Genomic DNA, 23,759 nt, shown 5'->3' on the forward strand with positions numbered 1-23,759 from the left:
AGTTATTAAACTCAGCATGGAGACAATCTGAAACAGGATCTTCATCAATCAGATTAACTACTTTCCAAGATGAAAGTAGACGAGGCACAGTGTGAGCCTGAGAAGATATTTATCAAAACCCATATTAATAACCACTTTCAGCCTTCTCCTGACAGTTTCATCTTAGCTTCCATGTTTAACATTTGAGTATCATATGTTTTTGTCAGGATGAGGCTGCTAAGAGCATCAATTAATTAATTCCTCTGAAGTATGGTTTGGAAAGGTAATAAAGTAACATTCCCTAAGGCCAGGACCAGTAATGGTAAGCAGCATTCTGGTACCGTGCAATTTGTTACTTCAGAAAGAAATTAAAAGCACAGAATCATTTCCACTTTTAAAAGCAGAATATATTCAGCTTTATTTTAATAAAATTGCTGAGAGGGATCCATTTTTATTTATTTTTTTAATAATATTTTCAAAGCAGATAAAGAACGCTGCTGCTTTTTATTTGTTTTATTTTAATAGGAAAAAAAGTAGAATGCCTCTGGCAAGATTAAAGGCAAAAAAAGATGACTGGAATATGTCTCAACGTTGTTATTTATTTGTTATCATTATTATGATTTGCCTTGTTATTTGGATCTTAGTGTTCTGTTCTGGAATTTTCACTATGGGTTGAAGGCAGTCTGCTGACAACATAGAGAAATTAACCCTTCCTGTTTCCATGCCTGCCATCTTTACCTAGGGAATCCTTAATACACCATGGTTTCCTCAACCTTTCCCCTCCTTAAAACCAATATGAATCTTGTTTCTTTTACTCTGTAAAAGGGAGATTCTATATATTTTTTCCTTGTAAGTAGTGAAAGAAAAGCAAGGATGAAAAGCTGTTTGGTGGCATAAGAAAACATTGAGACAGTCTTCTATAGTATTCTTAAAATCACAGGCATATAGTGGTTGAATTTGGATACCTGGCTTTAATCTTGTAAAATAAATGTACCTTTTTACTTCCACATCATTTTAGTCTCACCACAAAGAAACTGATAGTGCTACAGAAAATGACATCTTATATGTATGCAAACTGTTGACAGTGGTAGCTCTTTTCTCATTGCCTGCGGGGAAAGTCAGCCTAGATCATTAGCGTGCCCTAATGACTGCATGAGCCAGATCAAAATACTCTGTTCACAAGTCACTAAATAAGTCTCTCCCCACATTTTCTATGGATATATTTCAGTCTAGGCTGGCCAGAAAATGAGATACAGTTGGTCATACTTTACCTTTGTATGTAATGTGTCTGAATGTGTCTGTGGCACCTTTGTCTATCATTTTTCTTACTTTTGAGTACTTTGACCTCTTTCAGCTGCTTAGAAGTAGTTTTGAAGACATTTAGGTTCATGGGAACTAACTACTCTGCCCTTTAAGAGGGCTAGAGATACAGTCCACCACTGCAGACCAGGTTGGGAAAAAGAAACTTGGTGAACTTTCTTTGATAATGATCAACAAGGCAGGCACTTTCTTTTTTTTTTTTTTTTTTCCCCACAGGCAGAGTTCATAAAATCACTCCCAGATGTGAAATGCTCCTGATAGCTTATAGAACCATCTCAGTTAGAAAAGACCTGTAAGATCAGTGAGTCCAAATGTCAACCTAACACCACTGTGGCCACTAAGCCACATCCCAAAGTGCCATTTCTACGTGTTTTTTGAACACCACCAGGGATGGGGATTCCATTACTCCCCTGGGCAGCCTGATCCAATACCTGACCACTCAGTAAAGAAATTTTTCCTGATATCCAATCTACACTTTCCCTGGTGCACTTTGAAGCCATTTCTTCTTGCCATATCGCTAGTTACTAAGAAGAGACCAACACCTACCTCACTACACCATCCTTTCAGATGTAAAGAGCAGTAAGGTCTCCCCTTAGACTCCATTAACTCTCTGGATTTATATTCCTATTCTACACATTGAGGCTTGATCTGAACACTGTTACTCAGGCACAAGAGATAAAGGGAACCCTGTATAACATCATTTCCTTTCCTTAAGAGTGGAATCCAGAAGCCTGCAAGCTAGACTTTGCAACAAACAGCCTGTCATCATTTCCAGAATCAATCTGTTTGGAAAGAATATGGATTTTTTTGGTAAAAATGTATTAGGTAGTCAAATATACACTCAAAAAGTTACATTTTACATGTTGAAGGAATCATTTTGTCCTCCTTCAACTTCCAAGAAAGTGATGCTTTTCCTTCCAGGGAGGAACTTCTATCAGCTTCATTTTTCTTACTGGGAGTAAAAAGGACTCAATTGTCCCCTTCCTCAAGGAGAAACCCAAATTCTCAGCATTTAATAGAATCTGGAAGAAAACTCCCATGATATCTGTATTCAGTTCTATTTTTTTCATTTATATTGTAACACTCATAAACAATTTCTTGAGATCCGATCTGTAGAGATCTTACAGCACCATCCAGATAAGCTCAAACTATATTCCAGGGTCTGCAAAGAACTTGCTAAATCCTGACTTTAATAAACACTCCAGCAAAGCATGCAACATTTGAAGGAGGAGACTTGGACTAGAACAGATCACCTATCAAGCAGGGCTCCGTGTCAACTTCCCATGGTCAGTTTTATGATTTGGTGCAGATGCTACTTGTTCCTTGTCTTCTGAGAGATGTTTATATGGGTTCTCAGATTTTTTTTTTTTTTTTTGGGTTTATAGGAAAAGTTTGAACTATAATTTAAACAAATTCCATTAACTGTTTTCTGAGCTGTTGTTTCTGCTTGGGTCTTTCTCATTATTCACAGATATTGTTGAAGATTTATGCTGTTTTGGTGAATATGAAACAAATCTAAACATTTGTTCAGGTAAAATAAGGAAATAGTTTCCAAATTTACAGCTAGACTATGCCTGTGTTTACAGGCAGGAGTGATGAACAGACATGAAGATTTTACCTGGCCTGTAGGATGAACTGGTCTAAATCAGACTCAAAGCCCAGTGGGATTCCTCTTGGCTTGGAGCCAGGGTCTTTTCTACATATTAAATTGATATAGATGTATTCAAATCTAAACATCTTCACAGAAGGTCTGAAAGAGTTTAGTTCAAATGCTTTGCACCATGCTATTTACTAAACTTTTAGAGTAGTTACAAGTGAAGTAGGGAACGTTTTCTGCATGATGCAAGGGGACATTAAAAGGAGTGTGAGAAGACTGTTTAGCAGTCAGCCAGAATCACCATCTGAGGTCCATTGATTTGCATTCAGAGGTTACAGAGAATACAGCAAGAGGGAGGATTATGGAATTGAAAGGTCTTAGGCTCAGGCCAGCTGAGTTTGTAAGTGCTTGTAAAGTAAACTGAAAAAACCTTAGGAAGCTGGGAGCTGGAACAAAACTAGTTTGTCTTATGTTCTAATTTGGCTTCAGAGAATTAAAGGTTGATCTTTTTGCTAAAACTCAGAGATTGTGGCTGAACTCTGCGAGAATCAGATCTATTGTTAGTGTCTTCCTTACTAGGAGGATTGTTATTACTGGATAAAGAAAGTGTGCATAAAAGCAGAAGGATTACTGTGATTTAATATCAAAATTCCAATCTGCAGCTCTGCAAATGGAATTGATTCTTTTTTGGTGTTTACAGAGATGGAAAGGTAACATTTTGAAATGCACAGCACTTCTTGCCAAAGCAGTTAGTGTAAAAGAAGCTTTATCAAACTAAGAGTAAACCCACACGCTAAGCTGACCCAAAGCTGTGTGACAGTGTTGAAAACATTTTGCAAGGTAGGATGTATGAGGCAGTAAAATGAGTATGCTGCTTAAGATCAGTACAAAACACTAGTGCAGACCAATCAGAGACTCTACACCTTTCATGTGATTAGCAACCTGAAGAAAGTAGTTGTAAAAAAACCCAAATCACAGCCTGCAATTTCTGCTACAGCATCCTGGGAATCAGAGACCTTTTTAAACAAATATTTCCTTTTACCAAGTTTTGTGCTGTGCTCCACAGGGTCACTGGCCCAGGTCAAAAACATTTAAAAAAAAAAAAAATAAAAAAAATCTCTTCCTCCTGCTTTGAAAACCTTTCCCTGCTGTTTGCTGACTATCAGTTCTGGTTACTTTGTTACTTGTAAAGCCTGAGGAATGAACCTGAAGATCAGTACAGAGCTGTTAAACACACAAAGGCAGACAACTAAAATGAAAGAAGAAAATGAAGCATTTCTGCTAAATCTCTTTTATTATTACTGAGATGTTGAGGTTGTGTGTATATTATATGAATATGTATGTGGGGAGCAGCACAGTATTAGCCAGAGGAGCTATAACACTTAAGACACTGATGTGCCTTTCAGAGTAAATGATTATGGTCAGACAAGCCATATTTCCTGAACATAATAATGTAGGAAATAATTCTTTCGAAGATCTGAATGTAATTTTTGTGTTGTTTCATTCTGTGGAGGTCCACCAATACTCCAGATCACACTTTCTGAGCTGTTAGATTTAATTTGTGGTGTTTTAAGTCTAAGTCAAATTGCAGGGTCTCTCTGTTTAGGATTAAAGGATGGAAATCTGTGAAGCTCCTCTCCGAGCTTTATTATTCTGTTTGACAGCCTGGTAAGTGGCAAAAAAAAAAAAAAAAGGTAATTTTTATGATTTAAAAGGCATGCTTCCTAGTAAACAGGTCTTTCCATGTACATTTTAAAAGCTCACAACTTGAGTAAGACATTCATATTTTCAATACATATTCTGCTGCCCTATTGTCATACTGAATTGCATATGTTCTACAAGGGTTCGGTAGCTTCAGGTTATAGGCTAGCATATTTGGCCCATTGACCTGGCTCCCAGATGACATCTAGAAAGAGAGACTCAGTCTCTCCTTGTATTTTAGTAGATTTAGGTTTGACATTAGGAAGAAGTTCTTTACCATGAGGGTGGTGAAACACTGCAACAGACTGCCGAAGGAGATGATGGAAGCCCCATCCTTGGAAATATTTGAGGTCAGGCTTGACAGGACTCTGGGCAACTTCATCTAATGGAAGGTCTCCCTGCTCACTGTAGGGGGGTTGGACTAGATGACCATTGGAGGTTCCTTCCAACCCAAACCATTCTATGATTCTGTGATTTTCATGGAGCTGTTTTCAGTGTTCATGTCCTTTGGCAGACTCTTAGATGTAAAAGAGTACATCTGGGAAAATAGGACTGCAACTGTGGTTCACATGGAGGGTTTTTTTGGCAGTTTTCCTTTCCTCCCTGACTGTCAAACTCCTGTTTCTGCCTTTTTTTCCCCCCCCATTTTTTATTTACTTCTAATAATTTCACTGCTCAGGATAGTCTATGTAGATAAATCGTTTGGCCCCACTGTGGTTTCATGACTGTAAGGAGAAGCAGCTGATGAGGTCTGTATTTATGTATTTATGTATCATGCTTATTCTGAATAGCTTGATATGCCTCTTTTCCTCCCTATGGTTTTGAAAGCTCAGAGGGAGTTTCTTTATCCTTTCTCTTCTCGTTTGCATATTGACCAAAGGCAGTTGTTCTTGTTGATAACTACATGCTCGGAATGACATCAATTCCTATTCAAAATGACAGAGCTAATGGTCTGCATATGCTAGCTTCATATATTCAGCTATAAAACTACAAAGAATCCCCCTTACTGCCATCTCACATGTGAACTGAAGGTTGTTTTATGCATTTGGAGGAAGAGTGTCCTGCTGCTTACTTTCAGCAGTAAATACTGTATGCCCAGAGTGGAACAGAATTTTTTTTTTTTTTTTTAAATCAGCAGCTTCAAGAAATACTGCCAGTAATGAAACCAAAGCAATTTAATTGCAATACCCAGTCTGAAACATCCATGAAACCTACAATTCTCTGGGAAGCAATTATTCTGTATTACTGAACTTTTGAGAAAAAACTTCCTGATTATTCCTCGTAATTGACTCTGATGGGAAACATAAAATGGAATGTCCCAGCTGGTCATTAGAAATCCTATTCCTATCAGTAAAAGTATTGGAATTAAACTGAGCTGTATAAATGTATTTTTAGGAAACACTAATGGTCTTTAAAGGTAACAGAAGACTACTACTGATATGTCCTGGCACAAAACATTTCACCTGAAGGACTTAGTCCATGCTCCTTGGACCCAGAATTATAATGCCATCTGGCAGATGTGATTTCAGCACCAAGTTCTTAATGAGATAAGGTCGAGTGAAACATGGATTCAGGGTACAAGAGTTTAATAATGTTTTATTCATCATAGTGAACATTTGCATATACTTTATGAGAACAGTTCTTACAAGAAACTTTTCACCTCCTAGCATTCTTTATAAAATGGTGGCATATATCTTCTTCTCAAACATCCATAGTCTTTTTATTTCTGTATTTTTATCTATTGAGATATTTACACTCAGCTCTGGTGAGGCTACATCTTGAGTATTGTGTTCAGTTTTGGGCACATCAATACAAGAGACGTGTAGGTGCTGGAGCCAGTGCAGAGGAGGGCAACAAAGCTGGTGAAGGGCCTGGAGAATAAATCTTTTGAAGAGCAACTGAAGGAGCTGGGGATGGTTAGTTTGAAAAAGAGGAGGCTGAGGGGAGACCTCATTGCTCTCTATAACTACCTGAAAGAACATTTGTGATGGTTTGAAACTGTCTTTTTTAATTTTTCCTTGCAAAGTTCAGAACAGAGAAAGTGAAAGAATGTAAATAAGTCACTATTGGGTGTAAGAAAGCAAAATACTGATTGTTCTAAACACTTCCATTGGATAGATAGAAATGTTTAAGAACTATTACCCAAAACAAAGTAGGCATTCTGCACATTCTCCGTTCTGCAGTGGGGGCAGCTGCTGGGCTGTCTGGCTGCTGTTTCTTCTTCTCTTCTGGCTGAAGATAACACGTACTGACCTTGGCAGCTAAGTTAACAACTTTCTGCTTAACTAACTCTGCTTCTCTGTCCAGGGGGGTCTGGGGGGAAGCTCCTGGGAGAGAGAGAGGCCCCTTTGGGAGGGTCCCCTTGGGGGGAAGCAAAGGGAGATCGGTTGTGCTTTTCTGTTGATTGTACATATTTGTGAATGTTGTGAATTTTGTATATTTGTACATATTTATTGCATTTCATTGTAGATTTTAGACTCTGCTTGTAAATACAGCTTTTCATTTGCTTCCAGACTGAGCTAGCCTGGTTATTGTCGGTGGGGGGGGAATTTCAGCTCACACCGACACACTTTTTATTTTTGGCGCCCAACGTGGGGCTCGATTGCTTGTGATTTATTTCTGCTCAGATTAGGAAGCAAAATGAAGCTGTTTTGGATTTTGAGTAATTTTATTTCATCTATTATCGGTGCAATTGTCTACAGATGGGCTGTTACCTGCATGATAGACAAGATTGTGAGATATGTGGCATATAAGTCGTTTCTTTGGGTTAAGAACAAGTTACTGAATGTTGGTGAATTCTGTTGTGGTCTTATTGGGCTAAGAAGCTATGGTAACTCAACTATGGATGTGCTAGCAGACACATATGAGTTTGTTACTCCTCTTACAACTACAGAGGGTCCTTGGAACCAGTGGTACCCTAGATATCTTGTGCTAGCCTTAATCTTAATTTTGTTGCTTCTTGGAATAATCATATGGCTACTGATAGCACTGTGTCAAGAAAGACATAAGGCTACTTGCTCTTCCAACTCTGCTGTGAATGTGAAAACCAAGCCAGTAAATTTGGTGGCCACTGTAACCAGAAAGCGTAAAGGAGCTGCAGGAGGAGATGCAGATGCTGCAGGAGATGGTGCAGATGGAGATGAGGGTCCTTCTACTCAGGGTCCCTCTGTTAAGAAAGATCCTTCTGATGAGGAAGAGAGGGTTAGCCTTAAAACTCTGGTAGACCTCTTGAGACCCCACATGGATGATGGAGATGTAGGTCAGGAGGTAGACCCTGGTAGATTAGCAACTGCTGGCAGAGTCTCTGAACTCAAAGAAATTCAACGGAGGATTAAAATAGGATTATGGGGACAGCAACCTCAGGATGATGATGATGATGATGATGAGGATGACATACAGTCAGCTAATGCACCCAGACAGTAAATTAGACATGTGAGGAAGGATTACATCAGAGGAGATAATGAGCCAGTCCTGTCTTGGCTAGCCAGGTGTTTTGATATGGGAGCCCCAGCATTGGTGGTAGGCGACAAGTCGGCCTCTCAGTTGGGGATGCTCTCAAAGGATACAGGCATAGACAGGCACCTAGGCAAGTGCATTGGTAAAGTTTCTCTGTGGGCACGCCTCCTACTGGCAGTCTCGCTGAGGTACCCCAGCAGAGATGATTTACCATGGAACCCTAAGCCTTGGACCACAATAGCTGAGGGAATCAAGCGTCTGAGAGAGTTTGCTGTGAGAGAAGTAATGTATGGAGATCATAAGACTCTGAATCCTGATGAAATTCCTGTTGGAACAGGCCTTGCCAAAAAGCTCATTAAGCTTGCTCCTCCTAATTATGCTACTATTCTGGCAAGCAGGATTGTGGCAAGAAATTATGGTGGAGTGCCTCCCACTGTTGGCCATTTCACTGACCAAATGAGGCAATTGGAGGATAGTCTTGCACGTACTTCTTTGGTTTCAGCCATTGAAACTCTGTCTGGAGAGATAAAGAATTGCAGGAAAGAGCTGAAGGAGGAACTTAAAACCTCCATATCCAACTTGATGAAGGGGGATGATTCTAATTCCTCTTCCTCCAGATGGATACAAGTTTCAGCTGTCAGAAACAGACGTGCTCCAAGAAGGCCATTCCAGAATAGGTCAAACCAAAACAGACAGCAGAGGCAATCACGTGGCAGTATCTGGATAACTCTGCGTGATCAGTTTGGTGAGAACATGAACAGATGGGATGGTCAACCAACTTCTGATCTTTTCAAGAGGTTACGGGAGCTGCAGAGGGGCAGATCCCGAGGTAGCAATACCAGGAGGGTAGCTGTCGCTTCCTCAGTTTCCCAGAACAACTCTGATAGCTCCAACAGTGATCCTAATTCTGGTGCTGGACGTTGTGCCAGCTGTACATGTGGAGGTAATCCCCACCATTAGGGGTGCCCTGCCTCCCGCCAGGGGGAGGTAAGGGATAATGGAGATAACAGAATCTATTGGGATGTGTACATCCAGTGGCCTGGCACTTCAAAATTTCAGAAGTACAGGGCCTTGGTTGACACAGGAGCTCAGTGCACCATAATACCATCAAATTATCAAGGGGGAGAATCTATAACTATTCAGGGAGTCACTGGTGGATCTCAAGAGTTGTTTAAGATAGAGGTTGATATAAGTTTAACTGGGAAGCAGTGGAAGAAACATACTATTGTAACAGGTCCTAATGCACCTTGTATTTTGGGAATTGACTTTCTGAGAGAAGGGCGTTTTAAAGACCCTAAGGGTTACAAATGGGCTTTTGGAATAGCAACTGTAGAAATTGATGGAGGAAAATTGAAGTTGTCCATTAGTCCTGAGCTTTCAGATGAATCTGCAGTTGTGGGACAACATGAGATAGAGGATGTAAAGCTGCCGGTTGCTTCTCAAACTGTGCATCACAGACAATACAGAACCAACCGTGACTCTTTGGTGCCCATTCAAAACTTGATTCGTCAGTTGGAGAGTCAGAAGGTCATCAGCAAAACTCATTCACCTTTCAACAGTCCAATCTGGCCTGTGAGAAAGCAGAATGGAGAGTGGCGTCTGACAGTTGATTTCTGTGCCTTGAATGAAGTAACTCCACCCATGAGTGCAGCTGTACCAGACATGATGGAACTCCAATATGAGCTGGAATCCAAGCAGGCCAAATGGTATGCTACCATAGACATTGCTAATGCTTTCTTCTCTATTCCCATAGCAGAGGAATGCAGGCCTCAGTTTGCTTTCACCTGGAGAGGCATTCAGTACACATTCAATCGTTTGCCCCAGGGGTGGATTCACAGTTCAACCATCTGCCATGCAGTGATCCATGATGCTTTGGAGAAAGGTGGAGCTCCAGAACACATTCAGTTCATCGATGACATCATCGTCTGGGGTGAGACTGCTGAAGAAGTCTTCGAGAAAGGTAACAAAATCCTTGACATTCTCTTGCAAGCTGGTTTCGCTATCAAGCGAGACAAGGTGAAAGGACCTGCCAGAGAAATCCAGTTTCTGGGAGTGCGGTGGCAAGATGGTCGCCGTCACATCCCAATGGATGTGATAAACAGAGTCTCCACCATGGCAAATCCCATCAACAAGAAAGAAACTCTGCGTTTCTTAGGCATAGTGGGATTTTGGAGAATGCACATTCCTGGATACAGTCAGATTGTGAAACCTCTATATGATGTGACTCGAAAGAGAAACAGTTTCCAATGGGGTCCTGAGCAACAAGCAGCCTTTGACCAGATCAAGCGAGAGGTAGTCCAAGCGATGGGTCTGGGACCTGTCCGAACTGGTCCAGACATTAAGAACATTCTGTACACAGCTGCGAGTGACAATGGTCCAACCTGGTGCTTATGGCAAAGAGCTCCAGGGGAGACACGAGGACGTCCTCTTGGTTTCTGGGGTCGTGGCTACAGAGGCTCAGAGGCAAACTACACTCCAACAGAGAAAGAGATTTTAGCTGCTTATGAAGGAGTGAAAGCTGCTTCTGAAGTGATTGGAACTGAGTCACAACTTCTTCTAGCTCCTAGATTGCCAGTTCTGAATTGGATGTTCAAAGGCAAAGGTTCTTCACCACATCATGCAACAGATGCTACCTGGTCTAAGTGGATGGCTCTGATAACACAGAGAGCTCGAATGGGAAATCTCGAAAGGCCTGGTTTGGTGGAGGTGATCACAAACTGGCCAGAAGGCACAAGCTGTGCTAAACCTCCAGAGGAGAGAGTAGCTCGTGCTGAGGAAGCTCCTCCTTACAGTGATCTGTCTGATGATGAAAAGAGATATGCTTTGTTCACGGACGGTTCCTGTCGTCTTGTTGGGAACAAGCGGAGATGGAAATCTGCAGTGTGGAGTCCAACGCGCAGAGTTGCAGAAGCGAGAGATGGAGAAGGAGAATCCAGTCAATTTGCAGAGGTAAAAGCTGTCCAGCTAGCTCTCAACGTAGCTGAACGTGAGAGATGGCCAAAGCTTTATCTCTACACCGACTCGTGGATGGTAGCCAATGCCTTGTGGGGTTGGCTGAAAGACTGGAAGAAGAATGGCTGGCAGAGGAAAGGAAAGCCAATCTGGGCTGCAGATCTGTGGCAAGACATTGCTGCTCGCATTGAGAGAATCCCAGTGAAAGTGAGACACATCGATGCTCACATTCCTAAGAGCAAAGCTACTGAGGAACAACAACACAATCATCAGGCAGATCTAGCTGCAAGAGTTTCCCAGGTGGACACAAACTCTGATCTTGATCCTGATCTTGACTGGAAACACCGAGGTGAGCTGTTCTTAGCTCGGTGGGCCCATGACTCGTCAGGACATCAAGGCAGAGATGCAACCTACCGATGGGCTCGTGACAGATCCATTGACATTTCCATGGATGCTATCACACAAGTCATCCATGACTGTGACATTTGTGCTGCTATTAAGCAGGCAAAGCGGATCAAGCCCTTGTGGTATGCTGACCGATGGTCCAAGTACAAGTATGGTGAAGCCTGGCAGATTGACTACATCACTCTACCTCGTTCTCGATCTGGTAAGCAGTATGTGCTGACTATGGTAGAGGCAAGCACTGGATGGCTGGAAACTTATCCAGTTCCTCATGCAACTGCACGTAACACCATTCTTGGTCTGGAAAGACAAATCCTGTGGAGACACGGAACTCCAGAGAGGATTGAGTCGGACAATGGAACTCATTTCAAGAACAATCTTGTAAAAAACTGGGCCAAAGAGCACGGCATCGAGTGGATATTCCACATTCCCTACTATGCACCAGCTGCAGGGAAGATCGAACGCTACAACGGTTTGCTGAAAACCACTCTCAAAGCCATGGGGGGTGGATCTTTGAAAAACTGGGAGAAGCATTTAGCACAAGCAACCTGGTTAGTGAATAGTAGAGGTTCAGTGAATCGAGCTGGACCTGCCCAATCAGATTTCTTGCGAAAGGAAGAAGGTGATAGAGTTCCTGTTATCAGAGAAAAGAATCTGTTAGGCAAAACTGTTTGGGTATTTTCTCCTTCAGGAGAGGCCAAACCTGTGTGAGGGGTGGTTTCTGCTGAAGGTCCTGGTCACACCTATTGGGTGATGCAAGAAAATGGTGAAATTCAGTGTATTCCACAAAGAAATCTAACTTTGGCTGAGAGAGGTTAAATTCAGAGTGTTGCACAGATACAGCATCGCGCCCAAGAGGAAAGTCCATGAGATCTACGGTGCACGAACCCTGAGAGCCCTGAGTCACCTGAGAGTCCCTGTTCCTTCCTTCACTCCATCTGCGAGGAAACAAGCTGTTTGCTGTTTTTCCTGTGATTTGACTCTTTTGAATCATCTACATCTGAGATAGCCGGAATGGACTATGATCTTTATTCAGATATTGTTGTAGATATTATTTTAGATTAGATCAATGATAGTAGCAGCCAATGGAATTGTTTAGAAGGGGTGGACTGTGATGGTTTGAAACTCTTTTTAATTTTTCCTTGCAAAGTTCAGAACAGAGAAAGTGAAAGAATGTAAATAAGTCACTATTGGGTGTAAGAAAGCAAAATACTGATTGTTCTAAACACTTCCATTGGATAGATAGAAATGTTTAAGAACTATTACCCAAAGTAGGCATTCTGCACATTCTCCGTTCTGCAGTGGGGGCAGCTGCTGGGCTGTCTGGCTGCTGTTTCTTCTTCTCTTCTGGCTGAAGATAACACGTACTGACCTTGGCAGCTAAGTTAACAACTTTCTGCTTAACTAACTCTGCTTCTCTGTCCAGAGGGGTCTGGGGGGAAGCTCCTGGGAGAGAGAGAGGCCCCTTTGGGAGGGTCCCCTTGGGGGGAAGCAAAGGGAGATCGGTTGTGCTTTTCTGTTGATTGTATATATTTGTGAATGTTGTGAATTTTGTATATTTGTACATATTTATTGCATTTCATTGTAGATTTTAGACTTTGCTTGTAAATACAGCTTTTCATTTGCTTCCAGACTGAGCTAGCCTGGTTATTGTTGGTGGGGGGGGGGAATTTCAGCTCACACTGACACAACATTGTGGAGAGGTTGGCACTGATCTCTGCACACAGGTAATTAGTGATAGAACAAGAGGGAACAATCTCAAGCTGGGACTGGGTAGATTTAGACTGGACATTAGGAAAAAGAGTGGTCAGGCACTGGAATGGGCTGCCCAGGGAAGTGGTTGAGTTACCAACCCTGGATGTATTTGAAGGTCATTTGGATGTGGTACTTGGGGATATGGGGTGAGCCTTGTAGAGCAGGGTTATCGGTTGCACTTAGTGATTCTGAGAGTCTTTTCCAACCTGAACGTTTCTGTGATTCTGTGGTCAGCTAAGATTAAAATTTATGTTGAAATTATTACATTTTTATGTCACACATTTTAAGATCTGAGACAAGTAATAGTGGAATACTGAAGATTCACACATTCATAGACAGGTTGGAAGGGACCTCAAGGACCATCTAGTCCAACTTTTCAGGGTAAGAGTATAGCTCAAATGAGATGGCCCAGCATCTCATGTCGAACTGGACCTTGAAATTGTCTAATGTAGGGGAATCCACCACCTCCCATAGAAGTTTGTTTCAATGTCTAGTAGTTTGAATGGTGAAAAATTATTTTCCGGCATCCAGTCTGATCTAAAAGTATCCTTCCCTATTGATTTAAGGCAGGATAGTGAAGTTTTGAAATTTTGAACTCCAAAGTCCAGCTATCCCTTGTATTACTGAACTGGATAAAGTTTTATAAGCAGACAAGGACACAGTGATTTCCAGGAATGTATATACATGTGTATTCATGCACACATCAAAGCCAGCAATCTGCTCAAACTTAAATGTCTTGCCAGTATAACACTTCTAAGACTCAGCAGTTACTTTTACACAAGGAACAGGAGTAGTAGCACCATGTCTGATTGCTCTCAACTTCTTAGACATGATGAAGGCTGAGTGCATTCTTCAGTTCAATTTCAGGTGAAACAAAGAGGTTTAAGCACAAAGATCTTGTGCAGGCATATCATGTACACTGTCCAATACAGCTGTGGGCATTCTCATTACCCACAGAATGGAAAGGCTCTGGTTAAGACTCGTCTTGCCTTGGGTATATGTAATGCATCTGTCCATATTTGAATTAATTGTGTGAGTCCCATTACAGTCAATGGAGATATAGCCAATACAGTCAATGGCATCTAGAGAGCAGTTCATCTTGTCCTAAATTTGGTCAGATGAATTGTTCTTTAAACTCCATTAACTGTATTGATTAGCTCTCCAAGACTACAGTGGAATCCAGACAGTAAGTCTGCTGTAGACAGGTTAGATGGCAGACATCTGGAGTAAGAATTTCATGCCCTTTGCTCTTCTTCACTCCTATGAAAGCTGGTTGAAATACTAGTGACCCTGGTGACTCAAAGACAACACAATAAGAAAAAAAATACTCAGGTTACAAAAAGCTTCATAAAGGAGCAGTACTTTATCATCACAGCTCTGGGTGCCTAAGTAGCAAACAACATTGGAAGAACTGATGTTTGTTTGCTCTTTTGGGATTTGTGGAGAGGCTCTCAAGAACCTTTTCCAACCATAATCTCATATGGTTGCTCAGGCTAGCCTATTTATCCTCAAACATGTAGGCAATTTATCCACTATCTTGAATGTTTTCAATGTGTCTTGTTCAGACCAAACACTATAAGGATGCAAGGAGCTCAGTAAGTTGCTCACACAATGCTAAACACACAAAAAATACTTCATTGTCCTTTGCTGCTGACTTGCCCTTTTTTATTGTGTTGTCTTCATAAATTCTGTGCTTACAGAACCTAAAGAAATTTTTGTAATCATCTAATCAGCCCTCCTGACAGACCTGACCATGAGATTTCCCTGAACAATAACTGCTTGGACCTGGACTGCATCTTGATTTGAAAAACAAGCCTTGGTGAAAGATCCATCACTGCCATCAATAAATAGTTCTAGCTAAAGCTTTTCCCCTTTATTTCCCATATGAACTTTTCTAGTGATTGAAGCAGTGTGCTAGAATGGAAAGCTCTCTGTTACCATATTTTAACTCCTTTGGCATGTAGTTACAGACAGAGCAAGGTAAACGAGGGCTTTCCTGACGAGTAGGTATGTGCAGTAGCTGCCAGAGTGTGGTGTCTATTTCTAAACTGTCTTATTGGAGCTGTTCCACATCAGATAAGTGGTTAAATACTTATCACAGTGGGGACATGAGTCTCTCTTTTTTTATTCTCAAGAGACTACAATGAATATTGGGTCAGCCTTTATGGACATTCTGTTATTTATACAGAATGTCATAGTGCTAAAGAAGGTGTCATAGAGCCTCCTTCCATAGGCAGGATACTCATTTGGCATGTGAAAAACATCCTTCTCTGTGTTGGGCAAAGGAGACTCTTAAAGTAAGGACCCCTGTTTGAGTGCAGCTTCACAACTACTCAGCTGACTACTCTGAGCTCTCCTTCCATGAAGATTCTTTCCAATCCAAATTTAATTCCTGCTGTGCCCATTTAAAAAGTTTTGATTTAGGAGAAATAGCATTTTCTTCCAGAGGAATCCCTGTTGAAAAATATTCAACATGTTGCTTTTAAGCTATGGCTCTTGATAAAATTCCTCTCTTTTAACAGAAAAATTGTCAGTTGTTTTCATTTTGGTCTTGTTTCTCCTCAGACAGGGGAGGTACAAGGAGTTGCAGGTCAGGGCAGAATATTTTGTTAATATCTTGTGATATTTCTCACAGGAATGTAACACTGTCCCTCTGAATTCGTAACTCCTTGTCTCAGAACATTTTCTGTTTCCAAAACCAAAGCAATTCTACCCTTTCTTTAAACTGATTTCAAGGGAACTACTTCTCAGCAGAATATAAGGTCAGAAGTTTGTGATTAAAAGCATAGTGCCAGCTAACATGATTTTCAGATAGTGATTCTCTGTCTCAAGTTTTTCAATGCTTTTGGAGGAAAGCTTAATATTCAAAACACTTATTATTTTTCCTTGGAAATATTTGTACTGTTAAATGCTGATGCTAACACAGGCATAGCATAAAGATATGGAACCATGCTTTGCCTCAAATCACTTCCAATTTCAGGAGACAAGAGAAACATAAACTTACAGGGAGAGCAGTATGCTAAACTGTGTGTAATTATCTGCAAATACATTTCTATGCCATGTTGTATTTAATATAAATCCACATAACTGCTTCAACACCCAGGCATCACTTTGTGCTGTCTTGAAAAAAAAATTAATACTCCCAGTGTCGCAGAATTAAGTAACATATTGGGATTTAAGGGAATAAATAGTAGTAGCTTCTCAGATTTGTTTTATGGGGGACATGTTGGAAGAGGGTAGCAATAATTTATTTGCTTCATGCTGCCTAGCTCAAGCCTGCCTGACAGTGGGGCACCCAGGAGAGAAGGTACACTGCAGCCTGCCACACAGTGTCACACACCTGCCTGCCTTTGTGACTGGCTGTGGGGAGATGGAGCAAAGGGAGGTGCAGTGCCAGCAAGCCAGCTTCAGCCTCCTGTGGACAGGGCTTGGATCTTTCATGGTCATTGTGCTCAGGGAAATGCTGCTGAGTAGATTAGGCCAAATGCAGAGTAGCAGCTGCTGCACTGAAGCCTGGAAAGTTTGTCTTTCTGTCATTCTCTCAGTTTTACTATCCCCTGGACATCTGCTTGCCCACAGCACGTGTTTGCTCTATCTGTATCAGATATTTGCCTATATTAGGTCAGTGGGACCTGATAAAAACTTCTTTGACCATTTAAATACTTTATTTCATGAAGTGCTGTGGTCTTCAGAATTTTTCTGTTCCACAGAAATGAGTCCTTCCTTACTTTGTTGATCATATTAATCTGGAAAGAACAGCATTTAACATATTATTTTCAGACTGAGGGTGCTTTCAATGAGGCTTTCAACAAGGACGCCTAAAATGCTGTTGCTGCTGCTGAACTACATGTTACATCACTGCATCTTTGCATTGCCATTATTCTCTTTGCTTTCCATCCCTCCAAGATATTTCTAGCACTTAGATTCTCTGTGGTAACATGGTCCCAGGTAAAGATTTCTATAATGCCAAAGGTTTGGCTTCATATGAAAAACTTAAGAGGGGATTCTTAATGCAAAAAAAGGGTAGACACTGCACCCTTCAGCATCACTGCTGGAGAGATGCACCACAAAATGAAGTTTCCAGACAAGCTTCACATAAATTTGGATTGCTGTTGAATTCCATTTTTGCCATGTTTATAGGTAAAGATAACCATTGTGTTTTTCAAGTTAGTCTTTGCTGGTTTACAGCGTTAAAAAAGTAGTATTTGCTATTTTATTTTATTTTATTTTATTTTATTTTATTTTATTTTATTTTATTTTATTTTAATTTTATTTTATTATTGTTTTGTTTGTTTTATCCTCAAATTTGCCTTTATCTTTACTCCCAGTCTCTCTTGATGTGTTTTCATTCTATATGAGCAGTTCTGGGAAAGGTGGCAGACCCCTCAAGGGAGGATAAAAGACACAGCTGAATCTCTAAGTTTTGCTGGTTTCTGCTTGTAACGAGGTGATGGTGAGGGCAGCCTGGGGAAGCTGGGCCAGGTATCTTTGTTCAGTTTTCTGCCTTTTATGAGAAGGTGTGAGAATGGTAAGGACAGATAAAGGGCTCATCTTTCAGTGGTGATGGTGAGCTCTGGGACAGAGTGGGTGCTGAGATTGAGTTTAATAGCAGAAAGAACAGTAAAGAATGAATAACATTGAGACCTCTGCAACCCATATTGATCACAGGAAGAGCTTTTGTGCAGTGTGACTTTCCAATATTTTATCTGAATTAATAAATTGTGGAGGAAGAATATGAAAAGGTGCTTCAACATTGTTCTCCATTCCTGTGTTAGGAGACAAAACATGGGCTGTATAACTCTGCCTTAGAGTGGGGAAAAGTTTCAGGGTAAATCAGAGCAAGGATATAGGAACAACAAAGAAACAGGAGAAGCTTTTGGGAATTATAATGAAAATACTTGGTAAAAGAAAAAGCAAACTGTGAGAAATCATTAATATGTGGCGAAATATTCTGTCACAGTACAGTTAACCTTTCTGATCCACAGGAGTTATATTCTAGTTGGTTAAATTTGAAGAATTTAGCAAAACATAGAGCTCAAATAAGTAAAGTTACCATTGAATAGCATTTATAAACATTTTGCCCTGTTGTCACTACTTGCAAAATATGTGAGCATACCCATCTGGATTAGCTGAATCTTGTCTAGTTGGTATTTCTGTTCTGGGTATGCTTTACAAATTCTACTGATTTTATCTTCATTAGTATTTTTATGGTCTCTGGTGCTGTAACCTGAGCAACTTTTGGGCATTCTCAACTTAGCCATGTAAATACCTCAAACCTGAATAGCAGAGTTTCACATGAGAATATTTCAGCAGTAACTAACCAGTGCCCTGAAACTGGTAATACTAATAGGCACATGTTAGTTATGGAAAATGTAATAATTTTTGCTTTTCTTTGTCTTACTCATGACCTGCTAGAAATTCAGTCCAATATGCAGATCTCATGAAGACAATATTTCAAGGTGAAATAAGTAGCTATTTCATGATATTAAAAAGATAATTACTAGGTTTGCCATATGTGCAAATATAGTATTTTGCACATAAACTGAATTAATTTAACATATATTTAAACCATTACTTAGCATTTTGGTAGAAGAAAAAAATCTCCAAATCTGCACCTCTACAGCTTCTGACATGATGTTACTGTGGCCATACAGAGCAGCAGTAGAAGAATGTCAGTGCTATCCAGTATGGTTGTGGGCAGTGTTAGAGTGTTATATAATGATGTATTCATAGGGCTAGCTGGCTTTCAGTTCTCCAGCCAGTGAAGTAGGCATTACATGTTCAAGCAGGATTACACATCTGAAGGTCTAGGTAATATTTACAATGGTTCAGACTTATTTTCTTACAGCAACTGTAACTGAGAGGATTACTGAAGCACTGAGTTGGTGTCAGAAGACTAGGATTTATTCCTTACTAGCTCTGTCACTTTGAGCAATTCACTTAATCTCTCAGTGCTTCGATTCCCTGCTCAGGAATGGGTACAATAATGCTTCTTACCTTACATGTATTTCAGGAGAATATATCAATTGGGCTGCAATCCCCCAGTCACAAGAAATGTGTACAATAAAGAGTTCACCTGTGTTTAGGCATTCACCTCCTTCTAGCTCTTAGCTTGTTCACGTAACACTTTCAGAATTACTGCTGAAAGATCTCTGTCATTTCCAGTCTTTTCTTTGTGCACACACACATGCAGAAGCATCCAACAGCCCCCTGCTGCAACACAGAATGGCATTGGGTAGAATCATAGAGTGGCTTGAGTTGGAAGGGACTGTAAAGGTCGTCTAGTTCCAACCTCCCTGACATGGGCAGGCACACCTTCCACTAGACCAGCTTGCTCAAAGGCTCATCTAGCCTACTCTTAAACGCTTCCAGGAACGAGGTGTCTGCAACTTCTCTGGGCAACCTGTTCCAGTGTCTCACCACCCTCATAGTAAAAAACTTTTCCCTAATATCTAATATAAATCTACTCTCAGGTGGCCTTGTCCTATCACCACATGTCTTTATAAATAGTCCCTCTCTAGCTTTTCTGTAGGCCCCCTTCAGGTACTAGAAGGCTAAAATGAGGTCTCCCCAGAGCCTTCTCTTCTACAGGCTGAACAGTCCCAACTGTCTTCTAGGAGAGGTGCTCCAGTTCTCTGATCATCTTTGTGGCCCTCCTCTGGACCTTCTCTGTGGGACAGATCCATGTCCTTCTTGGTTTGGGGGATCCACAGCTGGACACAGTACTGTGGGGGTGTCTCATAAGAGTGAAGTAGAGGGGCAGAATCACCTCCCTTGACATGTTGACCATGTACCTTTTGATGCAGCCAAGGATATGGAGTACTGCTTCTAGATGACTCCAGTTACTTGGTCTGACTCCTGCATGAAGTGTACAGTGTTACACCCAACTCCTGAACATCGTCTGTCATCTCAGAAACATTCCCACAATGCCAACAGCCTTCAGTAACTTCACTGCCTTATTTGAAGCCAGACTCAGGAACACATTATCGCTCTTGCCCATTAACAATGTGTTCTCCCTCTTGACTGCTGAAAGAGGAAGCACAAAATTAAGTTCCTCTCAATACTTCAGCTAAGTCATCCTGAACAGGGGTTCTTTAGACAAATGAGGATCAAATAGCACATTGCCGCCAAACCCAACCCATTCCTTTTGATTGATCTGTCATTAGAGAGAAGAGCTAAAAATCCCTTAAAGTTGACATAGCCCAGTTAGCAATAGGAAAGACTCCTACATTGATTTCTGAATTTTTGTCAGAGGTGCCTTTTGAATGCATTTCAATATATTTTTTGTCCAAATCCTAATTGCTCTCCTCTTTTGTTCACACACCCCATAATTTAGCCTTTAAGGAAGTGTAGTGGGCTTACCAAAGTCTTGTTTGAGAGATGCCTTCAAATTACTAGACTGAAGGGTTCTTTTTGTTATTCTTGTTTGTTATCAAAGCTAATCAAACTAGAGGGTTCAAGAACTGTAGACACTCTGTAATTAGCCTTTGGAATTGGAAGACTTGTCTTCTCACAAGTAACTAGTGACAGAAAAAGAGGGTGTGGTCTCAAGCTGCACCAGGGGAGATTTAGGCTGGACATTAGGAAAAAAAAATCCCTGAAAGGGTTATCAGGCATTGGAACAGGCTGCCCAGGGAGATGATTGAGTCACCACCCCTGGGTGTGTTTAAAAGCTATGTAGATATGGTGTTTGGAGATATGACTTAGTGGTGGACTTGGTAGAGTAGGCTTAATGTCTGGACACAGTGGTCTTGATGGTCTTTTCCAAGATGATTCTAAGATTGTATAACATGTACACAGGAAGGCATCTGCAGACTTATAATTACTGCCCATATAACTTCTTCAGCAGTAAAATATGTTCTCAACAGTTTTGCAGGTCATTTAAAACAACATAGTGAAGCAGGTGTGACAAAGAAATTCATAAAAACAGTTAAGCTGACACCCTGTCAACAAGAAGACTTTCATTCATTTGATACACAACTATTATTTCATGACTAAAGCAAGACTGAGACAGAGTAATACATATGTACATTATTGTAATAGTAGAAAAACTTTCTCACTTCTATCATCAGCCTTTTTTCTTTACTACTTTGATTTCCCTCTGTTGTTAATGTACTTTATCTCTCATACCAGTTTAGCTCCAGTTCCCTGTTGTACTATGACTTGCTCCCAGACGCTGTGCTGATAGGTGCCCTAGAATTTCAAGAGTAAAATAACAGATTTATCTCTTTCCAGCATGCAGGGACTGTATGTGTTGCTAGGCTGGGGGCAAAGGACAACTTCTCGAATAAATTTCATATCAGAGTATGACATTATGAACAGATCTATGCACATTTCAGTTGCTTGCAGCTGTTTTACAGTTTTGGCTGGCAAGCAGGCTTAAACCGCAGAGGGTGATAAATGCCTTCATTTCATTGACTCTAAGTTGTCTGCCCTTTGAGGCCACCAGGATGCTAGGTCTGAAGACAGATGAACAGAACATTACACAATCTTAGGACATGATGAAGAGCTGCATTTCTGGTCGCCATCTGGTGGTTTCCTCTACAATAACAATTTGAGGAAAAATCTTAGAGGCTGTTGTGAGGTTGTCTTGAATCAAGCACTTTACTGACTTCCCAAGATGCTGTGTGTGTCTCTAGACATGTAAGGAGAACGTCTACTAGCTGATCCTGAAACACGGTTTTGACAGTTTGTATTACAAAGGTCTAGCTCTCACTAGTTGAAAATTTCTATCCTTCCATTCATTTTTTTGTGTCCAAACCTGGAGGTGAAACAAAGAGATATCAAAGTTGGACATTTGGAACAGTAGTAAGACAGAGGTGATAGGTCTGTGTGGGATACCTCTTCCTAAACTGGGAGAGTTTAAGTAAGGTCTAGATTTAAAACAAAAGCTAAGCAGTGGGAAAATAGTTAAGATCATAATCACAGAAGGCACCAGGTTGGAAGGGACCCTCAAAGGTCACCTGATTCAGCTTCCCTGTGGTGAGCAGGAACATCTCCAACTAGATCACATTGCTCAGGGCTCAATCAAGCTTGGCTTTGAATGTCTCCAAGGACTGGGTCTCAGCCACATCTCTGGTCAAAATAAACAACATTTAACTAGTCCCAGGTAGGATGAAATTGCAACTGTACAGAAAGCAAAATCATCCAACTGCAACTTGCCAAAGAGTTTAGTTTCTTCCCTCTTGCCAGTTATGATCTGAGACTGAAAAAGTGATTTTGGACATGTTCTGCCTCAGATTTGTGTGCAAACTTTCAGGTACTGGTACTCTTATGCAGTAAAGAGGACTAAATGAACACAGTATAAAAATATCAGTATGAGGGGAATTTTGTGGTGTTTTGGGAGAGAATTTGATTGTTTGTGAATAAACAGCCCTGAGTCTGTTTGAACATGTCCAGATATTTTTGCATGTCATTACAAGACTTTATCAGTGGAAGAAGTGGAGCAAACAGGAAACAACTGCATAAAACTGTGTGTATGTATCTTGACATCCATTATCACAGAGAGCAATAGAAGTATTTATAATATAACACAGAAAATCAGTGTTTTCTTAAGCAGGCACTTTATACAGTGCTGATATACATCTGTTTTGGTATGCTTTCAGTATAGGGAAGGCCTATTATTTAATCCTCCTTCTGCTTGCTCCTTTTGCATCCTGGCATAATTTTCCCTTGAAATAATTTCCAGTCATAATTTATTGAGGTTCCTAATAATCTTTTGCTCTTTCACACTGATTCTAACAAGGTTCTGACCTGAATCCTCATGTGTTCCACATCATTTCCTTCTGGAGATTTCCAGGCCAAGCCAAAGAGTAAATGAGTTATAAGGTCAAGAGCTTCTCACTGTGAGACCACTGCTGAATTCCTGGTAGCTATGATTGCGTCTTTCTATTACACCTTAATCACTATTTGATAAATCCCAATCAGAGATTCATAAATTAACAGGACTTATTTTAATTAAGGCAATATGTTGCCTCACTATGGGAATATTAAAAATACACAGACTCTAAAACCAGTAAATAGGTCTTAAAAGGATGGCAAAATGCTGGAGTTTTAATCATGGGTGACTTCTGCAGGTGTAATCTCTGATTTAAGACCAGGTACATATCATCACGTAATAGTTTAATCTCCAAATACTTTTAAACCTTTAAAAATATATATATTTTTTTAAATTGCAGTAAAGATTTTAATAACTTTACACATTTTATTACAAAAGATATTTCAAAAGCAATTATTTCTGTTCTTTTTACTCATATTATTGCATTGTTAAATGTTGAATGTATTTCATGTGAATAGCTGGCCCTCTCCAGAATACTTCCTTTGTTGCTGAAAATCTACTAGCCAAAGAGTCAGATTCAGAACCCCTTACTAAACAAAGTGTTTCTATATTTTCTACTAACTAGAATCAATGATGTCACCTAAGTAGAAGAATCTACTCTAAAAACACTAGTACAGTGTTTGTCTCACTAAGCTTCCTTGGCTTGGCTTGAAATAGTTTTTCTACATGAGCAAACATCCAGACCAGTACATTTTAAACTGCAGAGTTTCAGTGAGGTTAAGACAGAAGAAGTTCACAACAATGAGAAAGAGAAGGACA

Source organism: Indicator indicator, chromosome 11, assembly GCF_027791375.1.
Source record: "Indicator indicator isolate 239-I01 chromosome 11, UM_Iind_1.1, whole genome shotgun sequence".
NCBI classification, from domain to species: domain Eukaryota; kingdom Metazoa; phylum Chordata; class Aves; order Piciformes; family Indicatoridae; genus Indicator; species Indicator indicator.